Source organism: Parambassis ranga, unplaced genomic scaffold, assembly GCF_900634625.1.
Source record: "Parambassis ranga unplaced genomic scaffold, fParRan2.1 scaffold_24_arrow_ctg1, whole genome shotgun sequence".
In the NCBI taxonomy this organism is placed as follows: Eukaryota; Metazoa; Chordata; class Actinopteri; family Ambassidae; genus Parambassis; species Parambassis ranga.
Window position 1 is genome coordinate 1,434,806 of NW_021144797.1, and position 23,193 is coordinate 1,457,998.

The 23,193-nt window shown below is 43.0% G+C and overlaps 3 non-coding genes across 3 annotated transcripts; 1 reads left to right on the forward strand and 2 right to left on the reverse strand.

Annotated features, from left to right (window-relative positions):
• Positions 1 to 20,956: 20,956 nt before the first annotated feature.
• On the reverse strand, positions 20,957 to 21,029 carry trnav-cac (transfer RNA valine (anticodon CAC)). Its single transcript has one exon. It is a non-coding gene; the product is annotated as a tRNA-Val (tRNA).
• A 150-nt stretch (positions 21,030 to 21,179) lies between these two features.
• Positions 21,180 to 21,253, forward strand: trnai-aau (transfer RNA isoleucine (anticodon AAU)). The gene has a single exon. It is a non-coding gene; the product is annotated as a tRNA-Ile (tRNA).
• Positions 21,254 to 21,949: 696 nt separating this feature from the next.
• Positions 21,950 to 22,021, reverse strand: trnae-cuc (transfer RNA glutamic acid (anticodon CUC)). Its single transcript has one exon. It is a non-coding gene; the product is annotated as a tRNA-Glu (tRNA).
• Between the last annotated feature and the right edge of the window lie 1,172 nt (positions 22,022 to 23,193).

Consider the following 23,193-nt stretch of genomic DNA (forward strand, 5'->3'; position numbering starts at 1 on the left):
GCAGTTCCATATAAGGAGAAATGTAGTGGAGTAGAAAGTACAGATAACAGCTGCAAAGGTGAAGTGACATTTTTAAAAGCTATGATTGCTATTTGCAAAAGTCTGTTTATATACATGTTTAAGTAATAGTAACTGATCCTGTATTTTGTGCTTGTCCTATTGCAGACTCATTCAATAAGGCCAAACATTTGGAAGGAAAATACATCAAATCTGGATGTGCAGTGACTGGCTCTCTCGCTCTCTCGCTCTCTTGCTCTCTCTCTGACATTTGGTTTACGCAGGTAGGAAAAACTCAATGTCCATTCTTAAACCTGACATCAAAATGATTTTATTTTGTCCATGTTCAGGCAGACAACCAGACAAACTTTTTCCCTGCTGTCTCTCCTGTGCTGGTAAAAAACCATTTGCCCACCCAGGTGCATTCTGGTCTACCTGTGTCTAGTGCTTCCCTAAATAACCTTGGTGCCCCCTAGTGACGCTAAATAACAACAATAATAAAACTATACATCTCAAGGTTCCATTTTGGGCAGAATAATGCCCTGACATTTGGACAACAACCACATTAAAAGCACCTGTACACACATCCCGTGGATCAGGCTGGAAACGGCCAGGATGCAGTGATGTCACGTTCATTTGGGATCTCCTAGTGGCAGCAGTGGTGACACCCATGTGACACATTTACAGGAAATTGCTTTTAAGTGTGTCTCTTTGTGTCTGATTAAAATCTGTGTCTCTGGACCTCCCTGTTATGTTTGTGATTAAAGAGGACCCAAATGCAGCATAGTGCTAATCCAACAAAAGGAGAGCTTTATTTTAAAAGCCAAGGTCAAAAACACAAAGTCAGGACTCGACTACATAAGAGGCTGGGAGCAAAACCTCAGAATGAATTCCAAAGGAAAAACCCAAAGTACAAAATGAAACCAAGGAAAAACACTAACCAAACCAAAATAAATCCAAAGAGAGGAACAGGAGGACGAACTGACAGGGAGGACATGACGGCAGGCAAACACAAGACACACGTCCAAAGAACAATGATCCAAAGAGGACAAAGAGAGCACAGGACTTAAGAAGAGTAGGGACAATGAGACACAGGTGGAAAAAAATAGGGAGGAGCAGGTAATCACAGAGGCGGGAAACAGAAGGAAGGTAAGGAAGAGACACATACAAAAGAGGTCAGGGCAGGAAGGATAATAATACAATCAGGAAATAAGAATAACAAAAGGCAGGCAAGAAAAACCACAAACAGAGAACAGAAGTGACATCCACAACAGTCCCAGGTTAAAAGCTGTGATGAAGCACTAATATTGTCCCAAACACAGCAGAACTTCATGGAATTTAATGGCATTTATTTGTCAAGGACAGCAGACTGTCTCTTATCACTATTATGCAATTTCCCCATTGTGGGACTAATAAAGGTTTCTTAATCTTAATAACCACTGATATGAAAAATATGTTGATGCTGTGAATAAAGGCCTCCAATGAAAAATATGATGGTATGTGAAGCAGCTTTGAAGGAGTCAGATTCTCTTAAATTAAGCCCTTTTTGTCAGCACAACAATGTCATTATCATCTTTTTCTAACCTGATAGCAAACAGTTGTTTATTTACACAGCCAGCTGTTTTGGAACATCATTCATTTGGAGCTGTGTCTCTGTCCACCTGGTGAACGTAAGCCCAATATTCACTCTCCTTTGGCTCTATGGTTTTTTTGGTTTCTACATCTGCCTCTCTAGCTGCCAAATGCTCCATATGTTCACCCGGCAGTTGCCAATGCTGTCTGTCAGCTCCTGCTGTTTGCTGCCGAGTAGGTAAAGGAGGGAGTTTAGAGCCAAGTCTCTGAAAGCAGCCGCCTCCTGTGGTTCAACATAACACGGTGAAATCAGCAAGAGTAAATCAAAACTGTAAAGTCGTACACTGTTATTTTAAAAAATGTCTACCACAGCTGCTTGATGTGCGCGACCTTTAGGTAAAAAATAAACTTAGCCTGTCAAACTTTGAAAATTGTTTCATGATGTTCAATCAGATAACTGATCCGCACATAAATAGTAGTGTTTTAATGGTACACTCCTATATAAACAGAATAAAACAGATGATATACATTTACAGCCAGGTACTGTGACAGTATTGTTACATCACTTTATACATTTATTCATTCATTCATTCATATTATTACAAGATTTACAGAAATCACGAATCACGAGGGATGGTGTAGTCGGCCATGTTGGGAAGACCAGAAAGCACACAGCAGCTCAGACCGCTCCGGCCGACGTCCATGTCGCAGGCCTGAGACCACTCATTCGTCTCACTGTCATAGTACTCAACATTAGAGGTGGTGTTGAAGCCATTGAAGCCCCCGACAACAAAGAGCCGGTCCTCAACTACTTCGATGCCAAAGTTGCAGCGGGGGGTCATCATGGAGGACACGTTGCGCCAGGTGTTGGTGTGAGGGTTGTAGACCTCAGCGGTCTGCAGACAGCCTGTTCCATTGAAGCCACCAACCTTTGGAGTCAAAGATGAGAAGAAGATGCATCACTTATCAATTCAATTGTCACATAAAAAACTAGCTGCTTTAAAGCGCTGATGAAAGCTGGTCACACATTTCTTTCATGCACTTACTGCATAAACATGGTTGTTGTATGCAATGACTCCTAGTCCTCTACGCCGGCTGCTCATGGGAGAGATCCGGGTCCACTGGTTGGTCTCTGGGTTGTAGCACTCTGCTGTTTGCAGGCACTCATTCCTGTCAAATCCACCACATATGTAGATCTGAATACAAAAAGGGGGGGTGGGGGGGAACAATAAGAAATTGTCTTTTTTGTTGGCTCAAACTGGCAGCAGTGTTTTGTAAACAGATCTTTCTGTTCTCTGGTATGTTCCATTGTGTTCCACCCACCCTGCCGTTGAGTGCTGTGCAGCTGGTGCTCCTCTGCTCATGCATGGGTGCAGTTTGAAGCCACTGGTTGGTTTCTGGCTGGTAGAACTCAGCACTGCTGAGATGTGTGTGCCCATCATAGCCTCCCATGGCGTAGATGCACCCGTTCAGCACAGTCACGCTCACATTACCGCGTCAATAGTGCATCGGTGCCACCTCTTGCCATTTCTGTGTGCTCAGGTCAAACCTGCACACACTATTGGTGGCTTTGAACACCTGGTCAAAGCCACCAACACAGTAGACATACCCACCGAGGTAGGCTGCACCATGACAGGCGCGAGGGGCTCAGAAAAGTTTGTTATGTTCATCCAGTGATTTGCACGGACGTCAAATGCCTCGATTACATTAGTTAGATCCACGCTGCTGTTCAACCCTCCAATGGCCAATAGGATGGCAGAAGGCAGATGAGGCCGACCGAGGATTCTGTCTTTGCATTCGATGACCTCAGAGGCCATGGCCTGGCACCTCAAGTTGTCCGTCACCAGCTTATTGGACAGCACATGACTCTGTATGTACTCTGTAGGCATCATGCTCAGCCTGACCTACAACAATAACAGTCTGTGTCAGAATAAATAAAAATACATAAACAACCATGGTTCCTAATAAAGAACATCACAATAAATACAACAAGTAAAACAATAAAATAATGGTCAGTTATTTGAAATGCTATTAGCAACCTGAACAAACGAGGTCTTCATTCTCTGTTCTACATCGTGGCAGTCAGTCAGATGGACTGAGCCCTCTTTGATTATCTTTAATATATTTTTTCATTCCTCTCATTACTCTCCTCCCTTCATCTGTCATAGTATCATTATCAGCTTATTGATTGTCTGAGTTGCATTAACCTGCACACAAAGCTTATGCAAATAGCCAGCATTACATGTATATGTTCCTTATTAGTTTATGTACTTGTACTAATAATAATAAATGATTATAAATGCTTGTGCCAGCGCCCAGCTTTAACAGGAGGTTTAGTAACTTTTGGTTGGCTGTGTGGAAGTATATAAAGGTTACCTACGCCCTGACATGATACAGAGCACATATTTACTCGTATGTATGCTTTCACTCAGAGAAAAAGGGGGACTCTCTACACACACACACACACATACACCCTTACAGAGAGTTAGGGAGGATGTTTACATTACTGGAGCCCTTTTTGTGGTGAAGGTGGACGTAAGATAAATCATCCAACATAGGAGGGAAACAGAGTGTTTCACAGTCATAAATAACATTATGATAATAAGTAGGTGTGGATAAAAGGGCAACATGTCCCAATATGGGAATACCAACGAGGGTCTTGAAGAACTGTTTATCTATTATGCAAATGTACCTCAACTTTCAATAAAACAAGCCTGTGTCCAGGGGAGGGGCAGAACACGTATGGACGGGAGTGAAGCAGACTGAAAGGCCTGTGTTCACTGTGTTCTCCCTTTTGCAAAAGGCGAAACTACAAAACCCAGGGTATTTTCTTTCACTCAATGTTCTGATCACAGAAGACGGAATCTGACAATCCGGGGTGACCAGGGAAGGTCACGACACTGTCTTATATTTTCATTTCTTGCTCTTTCATAGGTAGGTTGTCACACCACAAATGCTTGGTAAGGTTTTGGAAAAGATGATGATTTGCATAAATTCTCCTCCATTTTCAGAGTCACCCAGAAGAACAGCATGCACATGAGCACAATGCGTCACTCAGGTAGTTTGTGTTGCTTTCTATTATCACTCATCAGGATAGATGATATTGCACCTTCTGGCCTATAAAAGGGTAAAGGATGGCTGTACTGGCCATCATCATGACATGGAGCACATCTAATAACTGATAACCCTCTATTGGGCTGAGGTTGGCTTCAGTCACTGTCTTGAAATAGATTAACCTATAAAGTACCTTTGGCAAGAGAAGATCTGTGTATCCTTCTCGTTCCTGAGGTTCATGTGTGATCCACCGAATGATGGCCTCAAACACAGCTGCCTCCTGTCTCACATTGAGGTTGTCACTGCTGATGATGTCACTGACATCCTGGGCCGAGAGCTGCAGGAACTCTTCACCGAAAGCCACTTCCTCAAAGTGACTGAGGACATAGTGGAAAGCCTTGAGGTGCAGTTCAGGGGCATGGTAGGTTTTTGTGAACTGCCAGATGCCGATGCAGTTGTCTGGGCAGAGCATCTTTTCAAAAAAGTTGCAGCATATTTGCACCAGCTTCACTATATTGAGGTAATCAGCTGCCATGAAAAGCCTCCGTGCATTGGACTCTGTCACGTTAACAGAGCCGGTGTATGCAAACTCAATGATGAGCTCCATCATGTCTGAGGATAGGTCAGGAATAATGTAGACTTTCTTGTCAGGGTCATACCAGCGTGTGAAGAGAGCTCTGAAAGACACAGAAAAAGTTCCACAACATTTTACACCACTTTGATGCATTTCAGTTTTTAAAACAGACACTATAATCAGTCACAAGTCACTGGTGGATTTATAGGTAACTTTATTCAACAGTCTAGTTAAAGGTCTAAATCTGCTTGCTGTAACATTATCTAATTCACTTATGACTTCTAAACTATACATCAAGTTTAAGTTTAAGATAAAATAAGTTTGAGCCTATAGAGGGAGAAATCACTAACAACACACAACACAACACAAACAAGATTGCAGTGAATAATCTCCAACACTCACATCATGAACTACAACAAATCCTTGTTTTTCTCTCCCTATGTAAAGGTTACTAACACATTCATTTAAAATTGAGATAATCCGTTCACCTGAAGTAAGGGCTGCAGTTCGCCAAGATGACTTTGTGGATATTAAAGTCAACCTCCTCCACTCTGATGACGGCATCACAGAAAAGCTCCTGGTCAAGGAGATCCTTGTAAACTAATTCCCCGTCTTTTTGAGTCATGTTGACTTTGCAGACTTTATATTTTCTCAGTGTTTGTTGCCTGTCTCCTCTCAGTATGTAACAGAAGTTCAAAGACACACTGTGACTGAAACCCTTGTCATCAAAGCACTTCACATCACCATGGAGACATGTAAACATGTTGACATTTAAAAACTACCCATCATGCATTGCATTTGTGTTTTTAGTTGATTAGTTTGATTGCCGTTGCTAGGCAACAATCAAACTATTGTTCTTCACCCTCTTTCTTCTTTTTATTCTTCCGTACGTTTTTTGGCGCAGCGTATCTTCAGCATACATTCACCGATTTCAGCCATTCAACTATCAAAATGTTCATCTCACACAGGACATTCCAGGTCAACTTCAAGTTTTTTTCAGAAAATTTTTCAAATATTAAGCATCTTCTGCGTCATTTCTAACATGGGAATCTATGGAGGAGCCTTCAAAACCACCTTCAGCTTTGACATGTAACTGGTTCCACATGCTTTCAGCTACAGACACCGTTCAAACATTCTGTTCAGCCCTTCAAGGTCTATTAAACCAGTATTCAGATTTGTTCAAATGTGTTTTGTTTTCAAAATATTAATAAAACAAATTCAAAAGCCTTTTAACGTTGAAGTCAATGAGAGAGCCCTTCAACGAGGGTCATCTGCCAAATGTATCTCCTCCTACAAATTTTAAGCTACAGACTCCATTTTAGTCTTAAAACACTCATTAGATGCTGCTCTATCAAACTTGTATTCAGAATTTTCAAATTCTGAATCCTTTCCGCACGCCAGGCTCTCAAAGTTGGAGTGGTTTTTGAGGTCTCCTCAGAGTTTAACATTAGTGTGTATTGCGTGGAATGATCAAAGGCAGAGTGGATGATGTCATCACTTAGAGTGGAGAGAGGCTGAGGAGATGCCTAAAAAAATCTCTCTAACCTGCGCTTAGACCTGCACCGTCCATCTAACTGGGATACATTTTATATCAGTTTGAAGGAACACTCGTTAGCTTTCTGATGGTGTGACTCTTTAAACTGAACACCAAACCGTTTTGCCTTTATACCCAGCTGTTTGGGGAGAGTGCCGGTCATTCTTCCATTAAGACATCATGTAAAACCAAAAACAAAAATTATACTGTGTGTAGAGCAACTTCTTGTGATTCTGACGGTGTCCTTATTTTTGGTATGAAGGCTTCAGTTTGGACAAAAAGAGAAGTTGTTCGGAGGGTGCAACCCCCATTAAAATACATAGAATCTGCCCTGACAGGAGTATAAGCAGTTTAATCGTCACCTGTGTCTCCAACTTACACACTCGGGCAGGCAGGGCCGTTACCATGGTGACAGGCTGACACACAGAGGCATACAAAGCAGCCATATTTGTAGTCTTTATCAGACTTTAAGCACTATATCTGTCATATGGATCATCCTTCAGCTGTATACTACTTTTCCACATTCAAATCACACAGCCTGAGCTTCTTATAGTCTTATGGTATTATTCCACCCTCAGACCTTTCATATGGTATATTCACAGGCTATTCTTTAAGGTCATGACTTCATACTGTTCTTGTCTTCAGCTGTTTCTCTTTCATATCTTCATAATATTAAAACATTTTCTACTTTTCCAAATAAGAGCTTCATTTTATTTTAATTCTTAACCATGTTTCAGCAAATTAAGTTCAGATTAACATTCAGTTGATAAACATTCAGGTTGCCATGGATACAGGAAAACATTCACAGGCACCTACAGAGGACCTATACTCTGCTTATTGATCAGACTGTCAACACAACTGTCATATTGATCATTCTTCAGCTGTCTGTTACGTTTCCACATTCAAATCACACAGCCTGAGCTTCTTATAAGCTTAAGATATTATTCTAGCCTTAGACCCTTCATATGGTATATTTCCAGGCTTCATACTGTTCTTATCTTTAGCAGTTTCTCTTTCATAGCTTCCTAATGTTTGAAGGGTGAAAGTCTTTACTTTGCACTGTGTTACCATGTAGCGTGTGTTCACATATATTGAAGTTTGTTCCTATTCATTTTTATACATTTATATTTGTAAGTGTTTATTATTCAATAATGTGTTTTTATTAGTTTTCATGTTAGGAACTTTTATAGAAAATGAAAGTAAGTATACTGAATGTATTAAGAAGTGTGGAATGTTGTTCTTCTCATATAACTTAGATTTGTAGCTGACTCTCTCTGTCTCTCTTGTTTTTCTGCTCTCTGGAGAGAGCTCCGGTTGGTACGAGATGGTCATAAATCCAGACCAAGGATAGCATCACCTTTGACCTGATAAAAGCCAGATACTAAAGGAATGTGTTTTTCTCCTGAGTGTCCCATGTTATGGTCATCCTTACATCAGCCTCCCAACCTATGAGATTTAAGGAATTGAAGTTTTACCTTATTTGGCAGTAAACACTAATGGTCTAGTTGCTGTATGACCCAGGGTCTGCAGGGGGATAGTAGATGCCCCTGTGGGCCGGCAGGCGGGAACGCCCATGGGGTATATCAATGTGTGAACTCCATGTCCAGGGGTTGTTGATGAGTTGTTCTTTGTTGTTCATGGTTGTTCTTGCCTTGTTCTTTGTATCTCAACAACCCAGAGCTCTGCGACTCAGAATTTGCCTCATTGTTTAATAAATTATAATTTTGAGACCAGAATTTATCTGCTCCTTCCCTACAAACTAATTCAGGGGAATCAGAAGGAAACAAGGGGATTGGACGCAAATATAGATAAAGCTCGGTTGAAAGCCTGAGGGAATTGATGACCCCTGAAACGACAGTGATGACCGCCTAAAGCTTAAAAAATAAAAAAAAAGGGTCACACAGAGGAAAAGTGTCACAGTGATCACAAAATAATAAAGACAAAAAAAAGGATCACGAGAAAAGAGAAGAAAATATATAGCCTATTGTTTAAGTTGTGTTTTATGTATTGAAAATTGTGTTAAACTGTTTTGACCTCGCGCCGTCGAGGAAAGGTGTTTACTCCGCGCCGTCGGAGAAGTGAGTGTGTGTGTGTAGGCCTAAGTGTGTGTTGCAGGTTGAATGAGTGTCTGTGTGTGTATATGTGTGTCTCTGTGCCGTCAGAGTCAGATTGAGGAATAGAAGAAGGCACATATAGGAAGGTACATTTTTAACATACAGCAGGTACGCAAGAAGGATTTGGTAAGTGGTAATCATGTCTATGTGGAGGACAATTGACGAGCAGATGAGTAAGATGTTGAGCCGTTGTCGCGGACAGGCAGGTCCGGACAACAAGAAGAGAGCAGCTGCTGACATGCAGGCTGCGGTGTGTGCAGCTTTGATAGAGCAAGGAGTGAAAGGAGATGATAGGAAGCCGCTGAAGAGCGTAATCGCAACAGCGGAGAATAACATTAAATTAAAGCGAGATAAAAATGAGGAGAAGCGTAGGACAGTGAGTGTGTTGGAGAAAGTTAAGTGGAAGAAGGCAGCAAAGGCAGATGAGGAGAAACGTAAGATTCTATACCAGGCATATTTGTGTTGTCTTGATGAGGACTGTAAGGAGTTGGACACTACAACTGACACCAAGCAGGAAGTAGAGAGCGAGGGAACTCAGGGGGCGGAGATACCGCCTCCCTATTCGCCCGCTTCTATGGTAGCCGCTGCCCCACCTCAACCCCCACCTCAGGCCCCATCTCTGGGGATGTACCCTATTATAACTATTACTGATGGGAGGGTGGAAGTAACAGACAGACGGACAGGCCAATCCCTTTTAGGCTCAGTGCAAAGGCCTGGTGGTAATCCCCAGGCCTCACCCATACAGCTCTCATCCACCCCCCTTCCACAAGATGCATTTTTATGGAGAAGCCTTCAGGAGGCAGGATCTTCAAAACCTGTCACGCCCCAACATTCTGAACACACCACAAGAGCTAGCTCTCCAGACCTTTCTTGTGGATCATACACCTCTCAGCCACAGACTTCATCCACCAGAAACAAAACAGGAAGAGGAAGGCAGGTGGTAGTGACTTCTCAGTTAGCAGGAGAGGTGATAGATACAGATGATGATGATAATGTTGATATGGTAAACGGTAATAGTAGTACTCACACCAACACAACTGGTCTGCTGCAACAGATAGACCAAACCATAGTAGAGGTGCAGCGCCAGATGAGTAAGTCTGATCTGCCACGGCGACATACTATGACACTTAGATCTCACACACAGCAAGATAAGCAAACCCAACCAACTGAGACTGTTTCTCAGTTTCCATTAGTACAGGCAGGCTCATTTCTGCGCTATAAGCCATACTCAGTAGGAGATGTGAACACACTGGTGGAAAAAATGCCGCCCCCTAGTGAGGGTGGAGGTTTATGGATGGATAAATTGGCTGAGATGACAGCTGGACAGACCCTAGCTCTAGGAGATTTCATGGCTATTGCTTCTAGGATGATGTTACGCAGTGAGCTGCATGAGATAGAGACACAGTCAGGTACAGTTGGGCATGGTGATAATGAGAGATTTACTACATACAGTACCTGTATAGGGTTTGCTATGCGTGAATTGTTTCCATTGCCAGTGTCCACAGGTCCCCCTAAGTATACATGGGACCCAGCAGTGCCCCCTAGGGAGCATTTGGTGAAGTGCAGAGAGGATTGGACAAGGAAAACTGGTATGAATCCAAGCCAGCAGGGTGTCCAACAGCAGTGGTTCAGGAAGGCAGTAGAGGAGGGCCTCCCAGTCTCAGTCCAACAAGCTTTGAATAATAACCCAGATCTGCCTGGAAGTGCGTCCAATGTGTGGGAACGACATGTTACACATCACATGGAACAACACAAAATGAAAACAGACCAAGAGAATGTTGAATTAAAAGGGATTCAGGCTCAGTTATTGAAATTACAGCTAGGACAGGCTCGAAAGGATGTTACTGAGCAGAGGAAAGGTAAAAAAGACACCCCAGCAGTTCAGATGGTGGTGCAACCTCAGTCCACTCCTCCTCCACAGCCACAGCCCCCAGTTGCTGATAATTACTCAACCCCACCTTGGGTTCCCCCACCTTTTAATCGTAGAGGGTGGGGCCAGAATCGTAGAGGAGGAAATTGGAGGGGACGGGGCAGCCGTGGGGGAGGGGGGCGTGGACGGGGTGGAAACATGTGGGGCAGGCTTGGGAGCTGCTTCCACTGTGGTGAGCCTGGCCATTGGGAGAGAGACTGTCCTTACAAAGTGGAATACTCATGTCGTCCACAAGGGGCACCCTGGTATCCATCACAGGGAAATGGAGGTCCAGGTCCTCAGCAGTTGGGACCTCCACCACCAGGACAGTACCCCTCCATGCCATGGGGGGGGCGAGGGACCACATTTAGCATGAAGGTCCCCACAGAGAGGCTTAACTGTGGGGGTGTTGGCAGAACCCACACTGCACATGCAGGTTAATAATTCTAATTTGCCTTTTTTGGTTGATACTGGAGCAACATATTCCACTTTGAGACATCTTCCACCGTCAACCTCATTGTCGTCACACACTGTTCCGCTGGTTGGCTTCTCTGGGGAAACTCAACATCTGCCGTTCACGGATCCTTTAAAAACTGTGTTAGCAGGTCAGCAACACAGACATTGTTTTATATACTCTGACACATCACCAGTGAACCTGATGGGAAGGGATCTTCTGATCAAGACTGGTGCATCCATCTTGTGTTCTTCAGATGGATTGACAGTGACTTTTCCAAATGGAATGACAATTGCCTGTTCCCAAAGTGTTGGGACGGGTGGACAATGGCTTATGAAGCCACTTACTCATCAGATGATATGTGCAGACATCTACTGGGCAAGACTACTGCCTGAATCTCCTGCAGGGGGCGGTCTCTTGAGTTTGTTTCACCTGTGGAAGCCTTGGATAATGTCTCTTCGACCTTATGGCTTGCCCTCTGACCCTCTGCATGTTACCCTTTTCTATGACAGAGATGAGGATCTTGTCTATCAGGACAGGTTCACGTCTAAAATAGAAGGGCAAATTTGGCCCATAAAAGCTGACAAGTTGTTTGTGGCTGAGGAAGGAGTGGCTGCTGATGTGCAGCTGACATCTGAACAATATGAGTGGTTTAAAATGGTAGAAGAAAGTGTGCCACATGTTTCATTAGCCCTTCATCCAAAACATCAAGCTAAAGAGTTGGGCCCAATGGTTAAGAAATGTAAAGCAGCTTCTGATTGGCAGCCATCCAGATTTCCAGGTGTCCAGTATTCACCATCACTTAAGGCTTACCAGATTGCCATCAACACTACTGATAGCTCTGCTTTGGAACATGAACAGCTAGACAGATGGCATGGTAGGGAAATGACTGACCATGATAAGGCTCAGGAAATGTTAGCCACATTGCCTCACCACTTGTGGTCTTCCTCCCCCACAGATGTAGGTTTTTGTGACACTTGTGCACCAGTATCATTCACAGTCTCCACATCTATACCCATTTGGAGACCTCAGTATTCTCATAAGCCACAAGCTGAAGCAGGGATAGCAGACACTATTGAGGGTCTACTCCAAAAGGGGGTAAGAGACAGGTGTTGATGTATCTGAGTTTTCATTTGGATGCAATGGAGAAAAGACAACCAGAGTGCACCAGACATGCAGCAGGAGTGGCTAAAATGGTGCAGAAAACAGCTCATTTAGTGATGGGACATCCGCTAATAGTACTGACAACACATAGTGTAGTGGCTTATGTTACATCCCAAGCATTCACTATGACATCATTGAGACAGAGAAGAATGAGTAAAATTTTGGAGGCGAGTAATCTCACCTTCACTCATGAGGGCATCAACATGGCAGATCAGATGGGAAAAGGAGAGCCACACACATGTCAAGCTAAGATTGAGGTTGAGATTAAAGCCAGACCAGACCTTCAGACAGAGCCCCTCCCACAGGCTGAGGATGTGTTTACAGATGGCTGTTGCTTCAGGAAACCCAACAATGAGCTACAGGCAGGCTATGCGGTCGTTAGAAGAAAGGAAAATGAGTTTGAGGTCGTATGCCAAGAGGAGGTTACAGAGAGGCAGTCAGCACAGAGAGCAGAAGTTTTAGCTATGATAGCAGCATTAAAATGGAGCAAAGGTAAAAGAGTGAACATCTATACTAACTCAGCTTATGTTGTAGGAGCAGCCATCACAGAACTTCCCCAATGGCAGAGAACAGGGTTCCTGACTGCAGATGAGAAGCCCATAAAACATGAACAGGAGATGAGAGAGCTGTTAGAGGCTCTGCAAGAACCACAGGCAGTGGCCATTATTAAGTGTAGAGGTCATAGTGGAGAGAACACTTTGATAGGCCGAGGAAATGAGGCTGCAGATCAGGCAGCAAAAGGAGCAGCAGGATATGTAAGTACTCTTCAAATGGTCATCACCACAGGAAAAGACAGTCTGGGTGCAGAGGGGGGCAGTAAAAGGCCAAGATGTATGGAGGTCCCCACAAGGAAAGCCTGTGCTTCCACCAGGGCTCAGGAAAAGCATTTTAAGCGAGGCACATGTGCCTGGTCATGTGGGACACAAACAGATGTTGAGGAACTTGGTACACTGGTGGCATCCATTTATGCCAGAGATGACCAAGAACTGGGTAAAAGAGTGCAAGATATGCACAGAGTATAATCCCAAACCCAAAGTGAAGCCAGACATGGGAAGTTTTCCACTTCCAGTTGTCCCTGGACAAGAAATAGTCATTGATTATACAGACATGGTGGAAAAGCACCAGGGATATCAGTATCTCCTGGTGGCAGTAGATTCATTCACAGGGTGGCCAGAAGTGTGGCCTGCAAAGAAGGAGGACAGTGCTACAGTGATAAAGTGTTTGATTAACTATTACATTCCACAGCATGGATTCCCAGAGCGGATCAGATCAGACAATGGATCTCTCATCAGAGTTCAGACCTGGAAAAGGTGGAGCAGGCTTTAGGCCTAAAACACAGGTATGGTACAGTATATCACCCACAGTCACAGGGAAAAGTGGAAAGGATGAATCAAAATTTAAAACAAAAATTGGCTAAAATCTGTGCACAGACCAAATTAACATGGGTTCAAGCACTGCCTATTGCTCTAATGACTGTCAGATGTTCTGTTAATGCTGTCACACAGTTTACACCCTATGAGCTGCTTACAGGTCGACAGTTTCCCGGACCAGCTGGCCCACTGAAACTGAAAGAGTATGAAGTAAGGTATCAGTATAAACCTTACTTTAATGAACTTAAAGCTTTGGTGTCAGCTTTTGCATCACAGGTGAAAGGAGAGACGGAGAGTCCAGACGGAGCCACACCACACACAGCCGAGTGGGTCCTCCTGAAGGTGATAAAGAGAAAGTGGTCGGAGCCAAGGTGGACAGGTCCTTACCAGGTGGTGGAGCGCACCTCCCACGCGGTGCGGCTGAAAGGCAAAGGAGACACCTGGTATCACTGGAGCCAGTGCACCCTAGCTACAGAACCAGGGAGAACGCTGAGCAACATCCAGCAGCAGCAGGAGGAGGAGAAAATGAAAGGGGCAGAATAATCCCCTGAAACCAGGAGTGTGACCAGTAGGTAGTCTACCCTATTTGGTTGAAGAGGATGAGACGGTGAATACACATACATGAGCAATCAACAGGATCAGCGTGGGACTAAGAGTGATAGGCGAAGTTAAGCGCATCACTCCAACTAAGGGTGATAGGCGAAGTTAAGCGCATCACCCCACCAGGAGACGAACCACAGTCATCAGTAAGGTCAGCTGTCGAGAGGAAGGTCTAAAGTTTCAGGAGCAGAGGTTCTAGTTCCTGTGTCAAGAAGACTCCGGCTGACAAGATGGGACTGTGGGGTAACTGTAGGGTGTTGGGAGCTTGTGTTTTCATGTCTGTAGTTATTGTATCTTTGACTTTATTTTTGTGTGAACATAATTATTTTGTAGGTCTTCCAGGATCCAATGGTATGTCAAATCCAGGGCCCAGCACACGCAGGGTGAGGAGAGCACCAGGGACAGGAGGAGATGCATGTGTGAGAAACGGGGGAGGTATAGAGTTAGACTACTATAAGGGTTCAGAGTCCTCTTTTATCTTTGATTTGTGCACAGTAATCAACTGCGGGGGATATAATGCGTCGTGGAGACAGTATGGCGTCTATGTTTGTGGATTGGGGTGGCCAGGGGCCTGGAGATGGTGTTCTTCATGGGAACATGTATGGCAGCACACAAATTGGGCACCTAAAATAGCTAAAACCACCGCAAGGGGGCGGATCTTGTTAAGTGGGTATTTCCGTTTACAAAGAGACTGGAGCTGCACGCAGAATCCCATTATGTTATCAATTATTGGCCTGGACCACAACCCTTATGTTAAACCTTCTGGAGTGCCTGGCCAATGTTGGGACACCAAGCCTGATAATTTTTATATTGTTGTGGGAGTAGACGTGAAAGGCAGGGATCCCGTAGGATTAATTAAGATTAATTTGCTAGATAAACCCACACTGAGTAACCCATCGCCGACCCCTCCTTTTCAGAAGGACATTGTAGTCCATGATTACACTAAGCTCACCCCGTTCGATGTATTAGCATTATCTACCGGTTATGAGGATGATAATATTTGGCTCAGATGGATGGTAAAACAGGTGAGGGAGCAAAATATGTCAGATTGTGTTGCTTGTGCATCAGCGAGGCCCCACCTGTACACTGAACCTGCCCCATTATATCCAGATGATGCATGGGGATTTGGTTGTATTATGGCCATGACTCGTGAAGTCTCCCCACCAAATTGTACTACGTTGTCCTCCTTATTTCCGCCAATTAGTGAGCAAACTAAAACTGGACCCTTCAAGCCATGGAAGGGTACTGGTAATTATACATGTTTCAACATGACAGGCACAGGAACGGTTAATTATGGGAATATTAACATATCATGGTGTGAGACGGTGTTGCAGCGTAATACTTCAGTTTTAGGATCAAAGGCTAGAGCAGATTTATATTATTATTGTGGGGGGCCTCATTTGTTTGTTTCTCTGCGATTAGATGGAAAGGGTTTATGCTCTATGGTTAGATTGATGATAGTAGGTGAGAAAGCTACCAAGATGCCATCCCAACAAGGAGGAAACGCGGCGCTGACTCGTAGACGGCGGCGACACGTCATCATGAAGCGTTACACAAGTCACTTTGACTTATCTTTAGACAGCCCCACCTACATAGATGCAATAGGGGTGCCCAGAGGCGTTCCTGATGAATTTAAATTGGCTGACCAGGTTGCAGCAGGGTTTGAGAATATTCCTATTATCTCTGCTTTATTTCCAGTAACTCCTAATAAAAATGTCGATAGAATTAATTATGTGCATTATAATGTCCTCAGGTTGGCTAATTTAACCAGGGATGCTGTAGAAGGTTTGTCTGAACAGCTCGTCCCCACCTCTCTGATTTCAGTACAGAACCAGATGGCTTTGGATATGTTATTGGCAGAGAAAGGAGGTGTATGTGCTATGTTTGGTGAAATGTGTTGTACTTTCATTCCCAATAACACTGCTCCTGATGGTAAGGTTACTAAAGCTTTAGAAGGTTTGAGGACTCTTTCCAGTACGTTACATGAGCACTCAGGGGTAGATAACCCCCTGGACGACTGGCTGATTAGGGTGCTGGGACCCTGGAAGGCGGTAGTATTGTCATTACTCACTTCTCTTGCAACATTTTTGGGTATTTTGACTGCATGTGGTTGTTGTTGTGTTCCTTGTGTGCGCAGTTTATGTAACAGGTTAATTGTGTCAGCAATTGAAAAGAAGGATTCAGATTTTCATCCTCCTTCATACCAGATGCCTCTGCTGGCAGCAGAGGTGCCTGTGTCAGGTGATGAGGAAGCTTCGTTGTGAGCTCTTTAAAGAGCTCAAAAGAGGGAGTTGAAGGGTGAAAGTATTTACTTTGCACTGTGTTACCATGTAGCGTGTGTTCACATATATTGAAGTTTGTTCCTATTCATTTTTATACATTTATATTTGTAAGTGTTTATTATTCAATAATGTGTTTTTATTAGTTTTCATGTTAGGAACTTTTATAGAAAATGAAAGTAAGTATACTGAATGTATTAAGAAGTGTGGAATGTTATTCTTCTCATATAACTTAGATTTGTAGCTGACTCTCTCTGTCTCTCTTGTTTTTCTGCTCTCTGGAGAGAGCTCCGGTTGGTACGAGATGGTCATAAATCCAGACCAAGGATAGCATCACCTTTGACCTGATAAAAGCCAGATACTAAAGGAATGTGTTTTTCTCCTGAGTGTCCCATGTTATGGTCATCCTTACATCAGCCTCCCAACCTATGAGATTTAAGGAATTGAAGTTTTACCTTATTTGGCAGTAAACACTAATGGTCTAGTTGCTGTATGACCCAGGGTCTGCAGGGGGATAGTAGATGCCCCTGTGGGCCGGCAGGCGGGAACGCCCCATGGGCGTTCAATGTGTTCAATGTGTGAACTCCATGTCCAGGGGTTGTTGATGAGTTGTTCTTTGTTGTTCATGGTTGTTCTTGCCTTGTTCTTTGTATCTCAACAACCCAGAGCTCTGCGACTCAGAATTTGCCTCATTGTTTAATAAATTATAATTTTGAGACCAGAATTTATCTGCTCCTTCCCTACAAACTAATTCAGGGGAATCAGAAGGAAACAAGGGGATTTTCACCCCGACATGTTCAAAGGTTTTCTACTTTTCAAAATAAAAGAGCTTTATTCTTGCAGATTGGTCAGCGTGTTTCAGCAAATCAAATTCAGATTGCAGATTCTCACGGAGACAGGCAAACATACACAGGCACATACAGAGGACATCTATCCTGTTTATTGATCAGACTGTAAACATTATATCTGTCATATTGTTCATCATTCAGGTGTTGCCTTTCCACATTATATGGTATGGTATGGTATTATTCCAGACTCAGACCTTTCATATGGTATATATTCAGACTATTCTTTGACTGCAATGTTTCCCCATCATTATATCAGGTAGGTCAGAGGAAAGATGTGCATACACACAGACACATGCGCAGACACACACAGACAGGTGTGCACACATACTATACGTATACTACTACTATACTAGAACATACCGAACAGAACACTCGCCCCGAACTGGGGAGTTTTCTTGAACCATCCCAACCCTAATGGGGCCGGCTAAAGGCCAAAAGACAGGACAGATTCAATCAAGTCACTCTGTTCTGTGAAGTATGCTGACTTTTCACACTGCTCACATGTTATATGTTGATCCCCAGCGTTACAAGGCAGTCAATGTGCTGAAATAAGAACAGCAGGTTTTCTGGTTCACAATACTACAATAAATGTGTTGATAATAGCACACCTTGAGTTTGGACAGTGTACAAACAACAGATCTATACTCAGTACCATACAGACTTTCTGGAGACATGGTCAGCAAAGTCCCACAACGTTCACATCCTGTCAATTTCCATTTCCTTGATCCATATGGTCCTAGTTCCGTGATATGACAACAAAAAAACACATAAAAGTAGTTAAATATGGCAATGCATACAAACACATTTAAAAGTTAAAATATTATTAAAACATTACTATCTTACTAATTACTAACCACTTTCTCTGTTCAAGATGCAGGCGAGCAATTCGCCAGGTAGCAGAGTCTGAAGGCAGGCTGTCACTGTTGTATTTCTGCTTCTGAGCTCACTGGTTTGTTCCTGTTTCCTGGTGATAACCTGTTAAAAGAATAAAAGTTATTTATTTTATTTAACCTTTACTTACCCAGGAAAATATCAATTAAGATCAATAATGTCTTCAAGGATGCCCCATTCAAGATGTGCAGCAGCACAGACCAAAATTAAAAACAGTCATCAATACACCAGTGGTTTGTTATTATTTAATACTTTGACTGTGGCTATAAATTAAATTAAATTAAATTAAGAAACCTTTATTAGTCCCACAATGGGGAAACTGCTTAAGGCTATGCAGGCTATGTGTCTTGCCCAAGGACACGCAACACTGACTAGGGAGGAGTTGGGATCGAACCACCAACCTTGCACTGTACACAGCATATAATTGGCTGTTGACAATACGCTACATAGATATGTGTGCGGTATAGCACATATTTCATGGTGAAAATACTTTTTTTATATTCCCTTGAATACTGAAACTGGAAAGTCGAGAGGTCGCCGGTGAACTCTGGCATCTGACATCTTAATCATAGTAGTTCCGTTGTTTGTTACTTGCCACAAGTTAGACTAGAAAACAGCTGTTATACAGTGCTTATGCATTTTTTTCAAATTTTAATTAATTAAAAAAATGGTTACGTTGCCTTTATAGACTGCGGCTACAAATAGCCGTTTGTAATTTGTAACGTTCAATTTCACAATGAAGTCATGTCGCTTGCTAGCATGGACAACAATAATTGTCAACAACAATAACGGCAATTTTTCCCTTTGCAAGCGTTTCCTTGGTTAACCAAACTTAAGTCGATTTTTAACCCTCATGCACTGTTCGGGACATTTTTGTCCTCTGAGAGTAATTTTTCTGTTTATTTTGGCCATAACTTTGTCAATATGTGAACAAATTGAATCATTTTTGCTCAACAAGCTTAAATTTACATAAATTTTGTTAATATGATTTTAAAATTTTTCACAGGTCAACAGTACACTGTGGGCAAATTTTACCCCCTTATGTGTTGTACTTTAACGGTTTTAAACCGTTAAAGTAGTGAAATTTTTTTGCATAGACCTTTTAATTAACTTCAATTCTAATCAACAGTAGTGAAAAACCATTTTCCCCCAGGATTTTAACCCTTTAATCACCAATTTTACAAGGGGTGGTGCTGAAAATTGGAAAAAAACACACAAAATGGCTCATTTTTAATAGAAAAGGTGAATGTGGACTGGATTCTTTTTAACCTTTATTACAGTCTTGGTCATGTCAAACATCAGTAAAAAAATTGACTTTATTGCATTATTAGTTTTTGCACAGCACTGGATTTTCCTTTTTTCTCCCATTTTTGTCCCATAGACTTCCATTATAAACACACTTTTTTTGACTGCACAGCCATGGCACTACATAATCATGCATTCTTGATTGTTGGTGGTTTACCCTGTTGGTAGGAGGTAACATTTATGATTTGAGGAGGTGATGATATGATATTATGATATGAGGAGGTGGTGTGTAGGAGGAGGAGGAGGTGTGGAGGAGGAGGAGGTGGTGTAATTTTAAACATGGTATATGGATCCTACTCGTGTTGTAATTAAATAAATCTTCTTTTTATGGTACCTGACCCTTGCCCTGTGTGTGAGTCAAACCTGTGTGCCCTTGTTTTCATTTCCCGGGTTGAGGCCCTCGTCTCCCCGGGTGGCGTTGTTAGCACCCTTTTCCCCTCCCCTCCTGAGCTCCGTCACATACTCAACACCAACGATGGTCATCACAGACGTCACAATTCTGCGACACAGGAGCGGGCAGACAAGCTGTGTTGTTAGCAACAAGCGCCTGTTGCCAGGAAGTAGAGCCCAACTCCAATGCACGGCTCACAGATAAGGGAGATGTCGACTGTCTTGCTGTGAAAGTGACACAGAAAGGCGCTCGCAGCCGTATTCAAAGGTTCTTGTCATTCTGAAGTTATGAATGTTGAATGTTATGAATGAAGTCAGTGTCGCTAAAAGCAGTCACATCACTGTCCCACCACTCTGCACCCACACGCATCTCTGTACAGACGCTGCAGCTACTGCTCTCTTCCTTCTCAGCGTTCTTCTTAATTTGGTTGTAATTATGTTGGCTACGATCGGACATTAACGTAAACAAAGCCACACAAGCACACATTGTGTGACGTCGTGTCCTCTTCTGCGCATGCGGGTCACTTCAGGGCCACAGTCCGTTCACACAGGAGTGGTAGCAGTCTCATATTATTTTGTAAACACCAAAAAATCGGATTTCACCAAAAAATCCTAATTGAGCATTAAGACCTGCAGTCTGAACGTAGCCTTGGAGAAGTGGCGAAACGTGTTCAAAAAACAATCCTTCAGTCCAGGTGTCTCGATGTAAACTCCTGAATAAACTGAGTTGTTTTTTAGCTAACCAACGTGCAGCAGCTGATCAATGAACACAGCTGCACTGCTTCCTGAACCAAACTGGGCCAGCTCTCCTCCAGCCGCCTTTTCAGTCTGAATGCACTTCTTTCTTCATCAGTTTTACTATATCCCTACAGGAAGAAAGACTCTGAACAAAACAATGTTATGTTTCTGCCAGGTTTCAAACCAGGGACCTTTCGCGTGTGAGGCGAACGTGATAACCACTACACTACAGAAACTCACAATATGTTTACTTCAGACAATAGGGTGACCTTGGTGTCAGCGATTTCACGTCTGAAATAGTTCAGTTCTCCTGTTGAGGTCTGTTAGTCTAGGGTTATCATTTTTTTGTTGTCCGACGAAATGACAGGTGTGTTAACCTTTTCCAGTGCCAGTTAGCTCAGTTGGTTAGAGCGTGGTGCTAATAACGCCAAGGTCGTGGGTTCAATCCCCGTATGGGCCATTTTGTGATTTATGCTGAGAAACAGTGTGACTTTAGTATGAACACACCAAGCCACGCTGGAAGGGTGTGCTTACTCTGTCTCTGAGAAGCATCTGTGACACTCCTTTGAGGACAACAATGTTCACATTTTAGACAGAGAGGAAAGGTGGTTTGAAAGAGGAGTCAAGGAAGCATCTATGTTAAGCTGGAAAAACCTTCCCTTAACAGAGGTGGTGGTCTCAGACGTCATCTGACATACAATGCAGTGATTCCATCCATTCCAGGAAGTTTTCCTCCAAGTCACATACTCACAGTAAGAACAAAGGGCTGTCAACCAGTCCCCCTCCGGCAGTCTCACAGCCGTTAGCCAGTCGTTAGACACACCTGGCACAGACAGCCAGACCATCACAGGTAATCATGGAAACATTTAGCGCCATTGTTTGTAAGTTTTACCCAGACCACCCACTGAGGTCTGCAACCACCCACTGAGGTCTGCAACCACCCACTGAGGTCTACAACCACATATAAACCATTGTTTCCCCACCAACGGTTAGAACTGGTGAAGCTGCTTGGATGAGCTGCGAAACGTCTTCAAGAAAACTCTACAAGTCCAGACGCCTTGCCTCAATCTTCTCTACGTATGATGACCTGGGTGACTGAGAATCTTTGTTGACATGAGGTAGGACTGTATTAATGACTGGAAGGAAATTTTAAAAATTTCCTGGCCGGGAATCAAACCCGGGTCACAGAGGTGAGAGCACCAAATCCTAACCACTAGACCACCAGGGACACTGAGTTGGTTTCACTTGAGCAGTTGTTCCACAGACTTCTGATGATGTGATATATGACCTACTTTTGGTATGTCAGGACACATCATGGAGAGGAGCTGGAGGATCTGAGGGGCCTTTGTGCTTCATGGTCTAAAAACAGTTCTGAGAGGCAAGTCCAGGTCAAACAGGTTAAGACACACAGCAATGCCTGACCTAACTCTGTGCTGAACATACCTGCACACACAGACAAATCATGTGAAGAGCGCAGAGCCTGCCTACAATCAGACACAGGTGCAGCACGTTAGGGCAGGGCAGCTAATCAGCGGGGGACGAGCACACAGAGGTGATACCAAGTAAATCCAGGGTCAGTATCGCCGATACCAATACCGATACCGATACTTTTACTTTGAAATTTCATGATCATAAATAATTATTTTTTGCCTTCTTTTTTGCCTTTAAATAGATTATCGTGATTAGCAGAATAATAATACACAAGAAACATTTGTTAAGTAAATCGAGCTGCAAACAAAAGTGCAGAACTGTTTAAGTTTGAAATTTTAACTTCACAATCATGTCAGCAATGCTCCTTGTGACAGCCATTGCTCTTTGTGAATCATGTAGGTGAAACAGCATGACTAAGATACTTTTATAAAAGTTTAACACCTATCTGCATGGAGCCTAAATATGAAGAATAATGATCCTTCAACAGTTATCACCAAAGCATAATTATATTAATTATACTGAAATACATATCATTATATAAACTTAAATAATTACATTATTAGATGTATTTTGGAATTTGAGAAAAACGAGATTTATTTCAGCTGGTGATATGATGACTGTTCGGTCATTCTGCTAAAATTGCATGTCTTATTACAGCACTCAGAAAGACGCCATTAATTCATGCTGCAGATTACTCTAAACTTTCACTTCTTTAAATCATCTCCTGGATATTCATGAGTGTTTTGCAGTAAAGCCTTTGTCAGTGACCACTGTCTCTGGTTCATGTTTGGGGATCTGCCTCTTCCTCCTCCCTCTGTTTACTCTGCAGCTCGAGGTCTTTGGGCTCTGCTGCTTTATGTTTGTGTAAATGAGTTGTGTTTCCACAGTGGCAGGTCACTTTTCTGCACACCTCACATTAGCAGTTTCTTCTTCTACGTCTGTCGCTGTGAAATAACTCCAAACAGCGCT